The sequence below is a fragment of the Pseudonaja textilis genome, chromosome 3 (genome assembly GCF_049901715.1).
Source record: "Pseudonaja textilis isolate UNSWEBS1 chromosome 3, rPseTex1.2, whole genome shotgun sequence".
Lineage (NCBI taxonomy): Eukaryota > Metazoa > Chordata > Lepidosauria > Squamata > Elapidae > Pseudonaja > Pseudonaja textilis.
In genome coordinates this window covers 102424846-102439027 of record NC_141992.1, presented here as the reverse complement: position 1 = coordinate 102439027, position 14182 = coordinate 102424846, and the positions used below count along the sequence as shown (strand labels likewise).

At 35.0% G+C, this 14182-nt stretch overlaps 1 protein-coding gene across 2 annotated transcripts in view; it reads left to right on the top strand.

Annotated features, from left to right (window-relative positions):
- PRRX1 (paired related homeobox 1) overlaps nucleotides 1–14182 on the top strand; it is a 70627-nt gene that overhangs the window by 42638 nt on the left and 13807 nt on the right. The window lies entirely within an intron of this gene.

Genomic DNA, 14182 nt, shown 5'->3' with positions numbered 1-14182 from the left:
TTTCTGGCAACAGATTTGGCATAGTCTCCATTGAGGTCATTTACTTTACCCTCTCTACTGGGAGTCTTTGGCTTACAACAGTTTGCTTAGTGACCGTTTGAAGTTATAACATCACTGAAAAAAATTACCTATAACCGTTTTTTACACTTTTTACATCCGGATCCTTGGCAAGTGGGTCATATTTATGATGGTTGCAGGGTCTTAGGGTTGCAATGTCAGCAATCCCCTTTTTTGACCTTTTGACAAGCAAAGTGAATGGTGAAGGAAGATTCATATAACAACTGTGTTACTAATTTAACAAGTGCATTGATTCATTTAGCAACATTGACAAGAAAAGTCATAAAATGGGGCAAAACTCACCTAACAAATATCTCACTTAGTAACAGAAATTTTGGACTCAATTGTGGTTGTAAGTCGAGGACTACCTCTATTGACTCTCCAAAATTTCCAAGTCTGAGAGATTTTAGCCTGTCATTGTGTGGTATAAAGTATAGTGTGATCCAGGAGTTCATGGTCACCATGGTAACCATGGGCCTGATCCACATCACTCACAAACCAACACACATTGGGAGTCACATGGTTCACCTGGCTTTTGTCTTAGGCCATTATGACTTGATCTAAAGGTGCTCTGATGTTGTTATGGTCTGATCACTCTTTGATCACTCTTATTGTTTGATTGTTTTTTGACTTATGGTTACTGCCCACCCACTATAGGAAGAGCCTATTGGTATCTCCAGGAAGTTAAATGGGTTTTAGAGAGAACTTGGGTTTTTTCATGCCCAGCTCTTACGCCACACAAGAAGTTTACGGGCTCAGTTCATGGCAAGAAAATGCAGTGGAGACAAAGTTTTCATGCCTTCAGGACATGCCTTCATCCCCTCTCCAGGGCAAAAGAAAAGCTCACTACTGGGAGTAGACAGAATATCACATCATTTGAACTAAAACTAAAACTGAAATTTGGAAAATGTTTGATTGGTAAAGATTTTCTGATGCCTGTGCCATTTGATATTAAAAAGACAGGTAGAAAATTGGTTTTAGTTTATAAATTAAATCTATCAGAGTTTTTGGAATAAAATAATATGATGCTGTTAGAATTTCTTAATTGAGAAAACATTGTAAATTCAAGTCTGTAGAGCATAGTTTGAACTCTAGTCATAACTCACTACTGGAAAAATGAGCACCGAAGAACATTTACCAATTTATCAATGCGCAGAGGATTAAAACTGACTCTTCATTAAAAGAACAAAAAATTAAAACTGTTGTCTGCATTGAGTTTTAAATTTCTGAGTGTGCATTTGGATTCAAAACTGACATGGAAGCTTCCTATCCTGTATATGATATAATCATATCCTATCAGGATTATATACAGATGAGGCATAATCCTCCTCTGAACCTTAGGAGACTGATAAAGACATTTCATTGCTTGTTCTGTTGAACTTTTTTAACCTATAATGGAATATGTTACTGAATCAAAGGCTCTAAGGCAGGTGTGTGACCATCCCTTGCGATGTTGTGGAGAGAATAAGAAGGAAATGGCTTCTATTTTTGAGGCTAATTTTACTTAAAGTATAGATTGAGGCATAGTCAAAAAATGTATGCACAGACTGCTGGGAATTTAATGTCTCTGGAATAGGTGCTACTGTGAATAATTTCCATGGAAGGAAAAATATTCGTGGTGCACTTAAGTTTGATATGCAGTCTTCTTATAGGAAGGAGTTTTCTTTCCTGCACAAATCTGGAAACCTCTAAATGATGGTAGATCCGATTATATGAAGGATAGGAAAACATGTCTTTGGCCTAAATAATTTAAAACCGAGAGCACTGAAGATATATCCAACCAGAGTCATTATTACTACTCAGTTTAAACTGATGGTTCAAGGGAAATATTACTTGAGAAAGTGGCAGCTTTATAAGAATGGTTATTCAGCTATCTTTTAATGACATCAAGTTAGCTAATGATAGTGTGGTTAGCTATGGAGCAAATTAGGAATTGGAAGAGCAGTAATGTGATCCAATTGTTAGGGTGGAACTATGAATACTGGATTTTTCAAATCATCTCAGTTGGGTTGCAGCCTATGTAGATACTTCAGAGAATGGGAAATTATATTATGTAGCTAAGGAGTGTTTATGTCAGGCTGATGTGATATTCCTTTGGAGATCAAATGCATAGAAGATAAGAGAAGAATGGCAGAGGCAATCAGAGTTAGAATATAGTAAACTGATTTTAGGGCTTTGACTGACTTGGGTGGGTGAAACAGATTAGTTTTTTTCCTAATACTTGTTATGGTAAATTCTCCTCAGAATATGAAGAAGTCCAAGGTGTGATGTTTATGGAATGGAAGAAACAATTGACCAGGTTTTTTGGGACTGTTTCTATTATGGCAAAGAAACACGCTTTCTGATATGTTGCTTAATGATAGAAAAATTTGAAAACCTTGTTTTGTAGCTTGTTTTGTATATTTTTGCAGGATTCCAGAATATATAATTTATTGTGAATAACTGAATTTACAAGTTATTTCAGTAGATTGTGATAATAGGATCTATCTTATATGATTCTGATTTTGTATGATTTTGATTGCTTATTTAGTATCCTATGACTATCACTAAGTGTTGTATCTTATGATTCATGCATGATTCATGTGTTTATGATGATATGATCATGATTCATCACTTATACCTTTTATGAAAACTGAGAGTTTATGCACTAGAAACAAATTCCTTGTGTGTCCAATCACACTTGGCCAATAAACCTATTCTACTCTACTCTACTCTACTCTACTCTACTCTACTCTACTCTACTCTACTCTACTCTACTCTACTCCTTGTTCCAGCATTGGTCTCTACATGTGTGTGCATGCACATCTGCTTCATTTTACCAGCAGTTCTAGTGGAAGTGTTAATGCACATACATGATATGCCTGCAATCTGGGAGAAACTAGAAAAAACTGTTGAATTTTCTGGAGGATGCAGCTGCTTTAACATTTGGACAGTGTTTTTCAGCCTTGGCAACTTATAACGTTCACACTTCTATCCCAGAATTTTCAAAGCAGGATGCTGGTTGGCGAATTCTGGGAGTTGAAGTCCACAAAGCTTAAAGCTGCCAAAGTGAGAAACACTGAAGGAAGGATGCTTTGCCTTTGCCAACAGGCTTTGTGAAACATCTCCTTCAATAGTTTGCCCAGCCAATTAATTGTTTTTTCTTCCATATAAATGCTGTTTATTTTTAACAGAACACCAGATATGTTTGTCCTTAATTTAAACTGTTGATTATTTTAAGATTTGGTTCTTTTGAAAATCCATTTAAGATGCAATCTATGATTTAGTTTGGCTGTAGCAACATACTGTATGTGCTAGCAGGTGTAGGTTTCTACCAGTTCTGTCCACCTCTGTAGAACTGATAGCTCTGAAGAGCAGCAGACATAGAACCGGTTCTATGTCTGCTGATGTTTTTGCCCACCCGCCCACCTGGGCTGTTACCTGACCTTTATTTCCTGATTTTTTTCAACTTCAGCTGCCATGTGAGGCACAGCTGCAGTTAAAAAAGCAGGAAAAGAGGGCTTTTTGAAAAGCTGCTTCTCTGCACGCAGCATGCTGATGATGATTTACAATGCATTAGCATTTAGACTTATATACCACTTCATAGTGCTTTATAGAACTCTTTTAAGTGTTTACAACATCAGCATATTGCCTCCAACAAACTGGGTCCACATTTTACCGACCTCAAAAGGATGGAAGACTGAGTCAACCTTGAGCTGGTCAAGATCAAACTTCTGGCTGTGAGCAGAGTTAGTCTGCAATACTGTATTCTAATTACAGCGCCATCACAGCTCTCGGTAATATCAGTATTGTTAGGGAGTGGGATTTGCTCTCAATTTGTATTCTAGTGGCTTGCTCTATTAGTATTGGTGGGAGTGGTCTTGGTGGTTCTTTGGTTGTGCTGTTTTCTGTTGGTTTATTTGACCTACAATCAAGAAGTAAACAATACTGCAATCAAGGAACTGCCAAACAGCCCAACCAAGAACCACCAAGGCCACTCCCACCAACACTGACAGGGCTAGCGACTAAAATATAAAATGAGAATAAACACCACTCCCGACTAACACTGATGATGTTACTTAGTTTGGTAATGAAATGTCTGCAAGAAAACAACCAAGCTCAGAGAGCACCAAGGACTCCTCATGTATCACTGCTTTTGGTAGGTTGTTTATATTTTAAAATTCTTTTTCTTGAACATCATTGTACTTAGTTCTTATGGACTGGGGAGCTGAAAGTCAAGAAATACCTTGTGTTTGAAAGGGCTTCTTCCTGGGAAATAGCAAATGGATGAAATCTCAGTGACTTTCTCTGTTTTATGTGTAACAATAACTATTGTGATTTGTAAAGTATTGTTCAATGTTTTCCAAGATGTGTAAAACCAGTTGGTTGTGATAAATCACATAGTTAAGCAATCTATGCCTTAATATTTGGTGTGAATACGATCTACCTAAAATATTGTATACAATGTTGTGTTTGCTGAGAAGAGTTAATTTTACCTTGGTTCAAGACTAGTATTTCAATAAGCAAGATTGTTTTAATTATTTTTTTTATTTTTTATTTTATTTTATTTTAATTTTTATTGGTTTTTAAAACAAATATAAACAAACAAAACATAAAAACATCAAGCCATCTTCCATATGTATACATACAGTGTGCTGGTTGGTTTACAAATTGTTTTGTGCTTCCATTTCGTAGTCTTCAATTACAATTACATTGCATATAATGTCATATTTTCAATCAAATATTAAATACATTAATATCATTATTAATCAATCATTTGACTATACTTTTATTCATTCATGCTTTATGACATAATCATATTTTACTTAATTTATTTTATGACAGTTCATATTATCATCCCAATCTATCCTAGAATCATTTTGTAGATATAATAAGAAAAGAATAGATCTTTATATATTTAGTATTTTCTAAAAGTCTACATATTTCATTACTATATTTCATTACTATATTGTCTAACCATTGATAGAATAGATCCCAAATTTTATAAAATTGTTTATTATCTTGTTCTCTAATTTCAAATGTCAATCTGCTCATTTCAACACATTCCAATATTTTCTTAATGATTTCCTCCTGTGATGGTGTTTTCTTATTTTTCCAGTTTTTAGCAAATACAATCCTAGTTGCTGTTAATAGATTTACAATCAGGTATTTCAAGTCTTTATTTCAGGTAAAATTCCCAATAAAAATATCTCTGGTTTCAAATCTATATGTTTTTTTATCATTTTTTTCCAACCACGTGTGGATTTTAGTCCAGTATTTTTTAGCATCCGCACAAGTCCACCACATATGGTAATATGAGCCAGGTGTCTGATGACATTTCCAACATTTTTCAGATTTATTCTTGAACATTCTTGCTATTCTTGTCAGGGGAAAATGCCACCTGTAAAACATCTTATACAAATTTTCTTTATATGCTGTTGACATTGTCATTTTATAATTTTGAAACCACAATTTTTGCCATTTCTCTAGATCAATCCCATATCCAAAATTCTTTCCCCAAGCAATCATAGCTTCTTTAATTTGTTGTTCTTCTAGTTTAATTTCTAATAAATATCCATACAATTTTTTAATCACCTTTTCGTCAGTACCTGTCAAAATCTTATCTAAGTCAGTCAGTTTATCATAGAAACATTCCGTTTTAGAATCTTTATCATACCTTGAATGTATTTGTGCATATGAAAACCAATTCATCTTTATACCTTGTTCCTCTAGTTTTTGTATAGATTTAAGTTCACCCTTTTCATTCAGTATTTCACCATAGCTAACTGTTTGTTCCTTTTTGTATATTATACAATAAGAAAATGCTTCAATAGTCGATAGCCAGACTGGAATTTTCAAATAACATTGTCTTTTAATCTTCTTCCAGTTTAACCACAGAGACTCCCGTATATAATGTCTTCTAAAGTACCCCTGTGTTTTAGTTCCTTTATACCATAAAAAAGCATGCCACCCCAACAACAGATCATGTCCTTCTAATGTCAACAATCTAGTATTTCTTAATCTTATCCATTCCTTAACCCACATCAAATTTGTAGCTTGGTAATACAACTCCCAATTAGGCAAACCAAATCCTCCTCTTATTCTGGCATCTTGCAAAAGTTTTAACTTTATTCTCGCTTTCTTACCTTGCCATATATATTTCAACAGAATTTTATTCAAATCTTCAAAGTAGTCTTTTCCAAGCCTAATTGGAATTGTTTGGAACAAATATGAAATTCTGGGTAATATATTCATCTTGATTGTTGATATACTCCCTATTAATGACAGTTGTAAATTTTCCCATTTCACCAAATCTAGTGCTACCTGCTGCTTAAGTTTGATATAATTATTCTCTTTTAGTGTACAGCATCTTGCTGTCAAGTGTATCCCCAAATAATAGGGGTCTGCCAGTTCTTCCTTTTGTCTTGATAGCATATTCTTTATAAAGATCTTTGTCTTATCTTTATTTATTTTCAAACCAGCCACTTTTCCATATGTCTCTATCTTTTCTATCAATTTTGATGCTGTTTCTAGTGGGTTTTCTAAGATAAAAACCAGATCATCTGCAAATGCTTGCAACTTAAATTCTTCCTTTTTAATTTTCATCCCTTTTATATTCTTATCATCTCTAATATTTCTATTTAGTACTTCCAAAGTTAACACAAACAACAGAGGTGATAGTGGGCACCCTTGTCTTGTTCCTTTTCTTGTATCGATAGAGTCTGTCAGTTCTCCCTCTATCATTACCTTTGCCGTTTGCTTATGATATATAGCTTCTATTGCTTGAATACATTTTCTAGCAAAGCCCATCTGTTCCAGCAGTAATAACATGAATCACCAATTCACATTATCAAATGCCTTCTGTGCATCTAGAAATATCAGAGCCATTTGTTTTTCAGGATGTGCCTCGTAGTATTCCAAAGTGTCCAAGATTACTCTCATATTGTCTTTAATTTGTCTCTTTGGCAGAAATCCATTTTGATCAGGATGGATAAAATTATTTAAGTATTTTTTAAGTCTTTCTGCCAATATTGAAGCAAAAATTTTATAATCTGCGTTTAGTAGGGAAAAAGGTCTATAGTTCTTGATTTGTAATGGATCGGCCTCCTCTTTTGGAACAAGTGTAATATAAGCTTCTGACCATGATTTAGGTATCCTCTTCTTTAACATAACTTCATTCATAACTTCTAGCAATGGAAGATTCAATGATTCTTGAAATGTTTTGTAAAATTCTGCCAGAAATCCATCTGGGCCTGGTGCCTTTCCATTATTTTGCTTCTTGAATGCTTCAGTTAACTCCATCATCGTTATATTGCTTTCTAACATGGTTTCAATCTCTTTAGATATCTGGGGTAACTTAGCATTCTGTAGGTACTGTTTGACTCTTTCCTCATCAATATTATCTTGTGTGTATAGTTTCCCATAATAGTCTCGAATGATTTCCTTCTTCTCTTTACTATCATGGCAAACTTGGCCTTGATCATTTATTAACTGCAATATTTTCTTTGATTCTTTCTCCTTTCTCAATTTATATGCTAACCATCTACCTGGTTTATTTGCATCTTCAAAGTAGTTCTGTTTAGCACCTCTAATTTTCTGTTCTAATTCTTCTTTTTCTATTAGACCCATTTTATGTTTGGTTATATCCATTTTTAACTTAAAATGGAATGTCCATTAATGTCCTTTTTCTGTGGCATTTTCTGTAGCTCTTTTTCAAGTCCTTTATACTGATCCTCTAATGCCTTAGAGGGTAATCTTTTCATAGTATTTCTTTTCCTTGTATAGTCTATTATCAAGCCTCTGGCACATGCCTTCATTGTATCCCATATGTTCTGGATTGATGTATCTTCTTTTTTGTTTTCTCTAAAGAAGAAAGCCAGTTCTTTCTTCATCCACTGTGTGAAGTCTTTTTCCTTTAATATAGTATTATTTAACGTCCATCTAGATCTTCTTCTTTGTCCTTTCCATTTAATTGTCATTGGATTGTGATCTGCTCAAGTACTTGTTTCAATATTTATTTCTTGAATATTAGTTAACAATTCTGTTGACTAATAGATAGTCAAATCTATTCTGGACCATGATAAATGTCTATTTGAGTAGAAGGTGTATTGTTTAGTTTTAGCATTTCTTTCTCTCCATGTATCTTTTAAGTTTATTTCATCTACCATTTTTAAAAAAGATTTAGGGAGAGTCTTTCTGTTTTGCTTTATTGTTTTATGTGCTGTATAGTCCAGTTTATTGTCTGCAATTCCATTAAAATCTCCCATCATAACTATATTAGCATAGTCCAGTTCAATTATTTTCATATGTAATTTTTTATAAAATTCTTCTTGATTGTCATTCGGGGCATAAATTGCAATCAGGAGTGTTTTCACATTATTGTCCATTATTTCCACCATTAGTATTCTTCCATCGTCATCAGTATAAATCAATTTCGCTGGAATAATATCTTTAATATATAGAACAACTCCTCTTTTCTTGCATTGTGTCAAAGAAGTAAATATTTTCCCTAATTTTGGCAGTATCAACAATTGTTCGTATTGCTTTTTGATATGTCCTTCTTGCAGGCAGATTATATCAAATTTCAATTTCTCTAATTTATGGAAGGTTTTCCTTCTTTTAACAGCTGAGTTGTCCATTTATATTAATTGTAATCTGTTTTTTTCTCTTCCATGGTTATATTTTGTAGTTAGGTGTAGCAGCTCTCGTAGATCTTGGTTCACGTTATTCTTTGGCTTCCACCTTTCCACCTACTGCTCCTTCTTTTTCAATCGCCATTTGGCAGTCCTCTTGGAATTCAATTAGTGAGATCTCTTTTTCTGCCTCTTCCTCTTTCCCTCCAAAAAATTCTGTATAAAATAATTCTGCTTTCTCAATTGAGTCAATTCTATGTCTCTGTTCTTGCCATGTGAACATTAAACCTTCTGGAATCAGCCATCTATAATTCACCTCTTTTTAAAGTAGCATTTTGGTCAGGAATCGGTATTCTCTTCTCTTCTCATCTCTCTCACTCTTCTGGGTACTTGTTTCAAGACCACAATCTCCTTGTCTTTATATTTCAATGTTTTCTCTTTTGCCACTTGCAATATTTGTGTTTTAATGGCTTTCTTTGTAAATCTGATGTGAACTTCTCTTGGTAAGCTATTTCTCATTGCATATCTTGTGAAGACTCGATAAACCTCATCTATTCCATCCATCATCTTCTCTTCAGTTATTTCCAAAGCTTCGGCCAATATTTCTATCATTATCCCAGCTAGATTTTGTCCTTTTTCTTTCTCTATGTTTTGGAATCTAAGATAAAATTCTGATCTGTCCATCTCCCATCTCATCATACCACTTTTATCTTGTTCAACCACAGTTAATCTCTTATCAATGTCTCCAATCTTCTTGTCTCTTTCTTTATCTTCTTCTTCAATTTTTTGGAGTCTCTCATCATACTTCATCATCATTTGTTGGATGTTCTCCACTTTTTCATCGGTTTTCTCTGTTCTTTGTTCGATGTTCTCTATTCTCTTTTCAATATTCTCTGATCTTGTTTGAATATTTTAAATTCCTTGCATAATCATCTGCGGGGTCACTTTTTCTTGTTCTTTTTCTTGCCTTAACATTGTCTGTATTGAACGTTGTCCTCCAGATGGTGGAGAGGAAGAAGTAGAAGTTGAGGAACCAGGAGCTGTTAATTTCCTACTCATTTCGAGCAATTCAAAATCTTCAGGTTCTTCTAGACCTTAATCCAATTGTGAAATAACCAATTGCAGTTCCAAATAAAAATAGTAGGAAAAAAGAAGCCAAATAGTAATAATAATAAAAAAAGAAAAAAATCTTCAGGTTCTTGTATACCTTAATCCAATTGATTGGTTAGATAACAATAAAAATTCAAAAATGAAGGAAAAGACCATAAACACACACACAAAAGAAAAAGTTGTAAAACCCTAAAAAAGGCAGGAAAGTGAAGAATAAAAAGCTAAAAAAAAGAAAGGAAAAATTCTTCAGGTTCTTCAACACCTTAATCCAATTAAGAGGTCTCAAATATAGAAGGATGCATAAGGAAAAAAAAAGAAGGCCAGAAAGATTAAAAAAAAAAACAATATGGAAGGTAGATGGAAAGACAAAAATACCGGAAGGGAGAAAGAGAAAAAAGGCTACTCCCTTAAAAAGAAAAGGAAGGGAATCATTAATACTAAAGCTTTTCCTTTAAAATAAAAAGCAAGCGTAAAAATTTAACTTCCAAAGTCAAGAAAAAAAAAACAAGTTCCAAAGAGCCAAAAATCCAAATAGCTATTACAAAAAGTAAACTGTTGAGGAGGGGTAGCGCAGCTTAGAAAAAATAAAAAGAGCACACTGCACTTTGTTTAATTATCCAAGGCTCTTGTTATAACTCTCTTCTCCAGAGACTTATCACCTTTTCTTTTCCTATAAGCTTCAACACCAGACTGCAGCTGTTGATAGAAACCCAGAAGAGCACCTGCAATAATACTCTCCCATGCTCTTCCCTCTATCTTATCAAATAGCAATGTCCTTGAAAAGAAGTGTCAGTTCTTTCTCAGCTTTGTCTGGTCAAAAGAGAAATAGAATATTTCCAAGCCTCTAGTTGGCAGTGTTACAAAGTTTCTTTTGCTTTCACTTTCCCCCTCCTTTTTCAAGCAAGATATAATAAGAATTAATTAAAAAATGAAAAAGATATTTAAAAAAAATAACTAAAAGGGAGTCTTTAGCCTAAAATATTATAAAATCAAAAAGGAGAAAAAGAATAGATAAAAGAAGAGAAAAAACCAGTCCAGTTTCAAAGTATAAGATCGTGTGTAAAAAATCCAGCAATGAGAAAAAAAAATTACTTGACATTCCTGTTTAAAATCACCGCTTAATCACTTCTGTCAAAACTTTTATAGATTCTTTCTTTCCCTTAGGGTGTCCTTTCAGATCTTAGAATAAAGAAAAAGTTCTCATCAAACCGGCACACTCTCTCTTTCTGTTCTCTTTCATTTCGGAGCTGTCCCAACTTCAGCAGCTTTAATGGCTGCCTCTTTGCCACTGGCAAAAAGAGCTTCTCCTGGATCTACCAGGGACTTTGCGGTATCTCTGGGATCGACAGGATGCGCTCTTCACTTTCACCGTCTCTTCGGGACAGTTTAGATCTGATTGGACTGTCCAGGAGCAAAGATATCAGCAGCGATCTCAGACCTCCAAGATCACATGCCGTATTGTCGCAATGCTAGCTCCACCCTCCAAGATTGTTTTAATTATTGATTGGGGGTTTTTTATGCCGCCCATCTCTCTTATAAGGCGATTCTGGGCTTGTGACTACTGGATTTAGAAAAAGCTTGGATTCTTTTATTCTTATATCCAGCCATAGTTAAATTATGCTCTGTGCAATTAGTTTTTGTTCCTAGACTCTATATCTGTTATCCTATGTGCAGATTATTCAGTAAGGAAGTAAAATGAAAAAGTGCTCACTGTTGTCCAGAGAAGGCTCATTCTCCCAGTACGTGTCCTCTGAAGCTTCTTCATTCTTCATTGGATTTAACGTTTCTCAAAACTACATGAAATAGATGCAAGGGAAGGCATCTCCATAAATATGATGAATATCTACAGCTGAGGTAAACCTTTTCCTGTGCTAATTTATGATTACACCTGGGATCAGTCTTTCCAGAATCTGTAGGCAATAATAAGGCCCACTTCATTCTTCCTTCATGGATTGGGAAAAGAGTTTTCTTATGTACATTTATTTTTTATTCAATTTATATTTCTTTTCACTTGAGCATTCAAAATGTCTGTAAACAATGCCCCCCACAACCCAAGCATAAAAACACTGTATAAAAGCAGTGTTAAGTTTTAAGTTCTGGCAAATACTCCCAATGATTACTTCAATGAATCCCTAAGGATAGAATGGTTACATACATACATGACATACAAAATTCCAGATTAAATATGATATTACAAAGGTTGCAGATCAAGTGCTGGGAATCACTGCAGGCTCCTAGAGAAAAACATGTAATGGTTCTTAGGACTCCATTATTGATTGTTTGGAACAGGGATACCCTCCCTAGCACATTAATCAGAGACGAAAACTTGTATTAGTTCTAATTTTCATCCAATATCTTGCAATTTCTTAATAAACAGAAGAATTTAGGCATTGACTTTCTAGCCATCATGTAGCTATCAAAAGCTCAGTAGCTTTAGCCAGAAAAAAACTTGGCAGCTCAACTGGATTATTTTGTTCTGCTATTAATCATTTTATTCATTGTGGCCTGCACAATTAAGATCTTGGTTGACCTGAAGTGGTTTACATTGCTGTTGAAATGGGTGTTGGTTTTTTCTTTTTCTTTTTCTTTTTCCCAGCTGAAGGTTTAATGTTGTGTGTTCCTGTGCTTTGCTTCCACCCTGTAATGATACTTAAGGGACCATTTTATGTCTTACTTTACTATAGAGATTGCCTTCAGGGTTATGAGGTCGCTGTGTTCCCAGCATATTGTATTTTCTTGCTGTGGAGCGAACATATTGCAAAATTATGCATGCATGTTTAATAATTAGAATTCTTTACAATGGCTTTATTAGACAGAGGAATGATAAAGCTGGGCTGGATAATATCACAATAAAAAGGACAGTTAAAAAGGAAATTCACTTAGTGGAAGAAATGTAAGTTTTATTATGCCATGAATCTTATCAAGCACATCATCCATCTGGACATGCAGATGTGCTGTGGCCCATTTTTTTAAAGATTTCCTCCATTTCCCTGTTATTATTGTAATGCTGTCATTGCTATTTTCCCTTAGCTAGTAACTGTCTATGGAGTTTCTCAGTCATCCAGGTCATGCTTGTCCCAAAAGTGCTTTTTCAAGAGGCAACTGAACTTTCTGATTTTTCTTTGAAGACATTTCATTTCTCATTCAAGAAGCTTCTTCAAAGAAAATCCAGAAAGTCCAGTTACTTCTTGAAAAAGCACCTTTGGAACAACCTAACTAGTAAACCATTCATGTGGGGGCAGGTTCCACTCAGCTCAAACACATAACTGTCTGTTCTATGGAGGACAGCGGCCTTGGATAAACAAGCTCTGCAGAAAGGCTCTACAGGCTCATACTTGAGCCTCTCCTGATAACAAGATAACCCTTTTTTCCTTCTTTGCTAAAGAAGCTCAGATTTGGATGTGACTAATTATCAAAATCTAAATGTATAAATCTAGATTTTATATGAAAAGAATGAAAATCAGCAGAACCCCCAAATCTACCAACATAGCTAAGTTTGCTTGTCTGCTAGCTTGATTAGATGTCATCAAACCAGTGTCAGTGTATCCAAAGTATGATCACTTTAGCCTGCTCAATAGTGATTGAAACAGAACTCTGGGTAAATTTGTTCAATGATCCATTTATTTGTATCTTGTGTCCTTATATTCTTGGGAGTTTTCAAAAGCGTCAGTACTTTTTCAATCCTACTTCTTCAAAGTCCTACTTTTGCTTTCACGGAGTGTCAAAGGGCATATCACTGCATTCACTATTCTGACATGTTATGGCATCTGAATATCTTTTCCAAGATCTTCATGGCTACTCCACTAAGTGCTAGTCTTCAGCATTTTCCTTGACTACTTGCTCCTTTATGGCTGATGGTTACTTCTAAATGGCAGAAGCACCTACGACTTCAATGTTTTCACTGTCAATTCTAAGTTAGTGTAGTCCCACTATTTCACTGTGCACCTTCCATTTTATCACTGGAGCTTGTGGATCCTTTGCATTTTTGGTTGTCTGAGTAACGTCATCAACATAATGTAGGTCACTGATGCTTCTTTCTCCAGTCTTAAAATCATACTGATCTTCCAATTCAGGATCCCTTAAGACATAATAGCATATAGGTTGAATGCTGAATTTAATATCTACTATTATTTTTATCTATAATTTCATTTCTCATTTTCTGTTCCACAGGGGGAACAAATGCATCCTTTGTTATGTTTTAGAAGGAGCCTCCCTGGAGCCTCCTAGGAGCAAAAACAGGGTCTGGAGTGTGTGTGGTGTTTTTGGCCTAGCAAGCCTCCCTGGAGCCTCCTGAGAGCAAAAATGGGGTGGGGTGGTGCCGGACCCCCCCCCCCATGCCCCATGCCCCATTTTTGCTCCCAGGAGGCTACCCTACACTTACCTGGTTGCCAGACGGGCTTCTT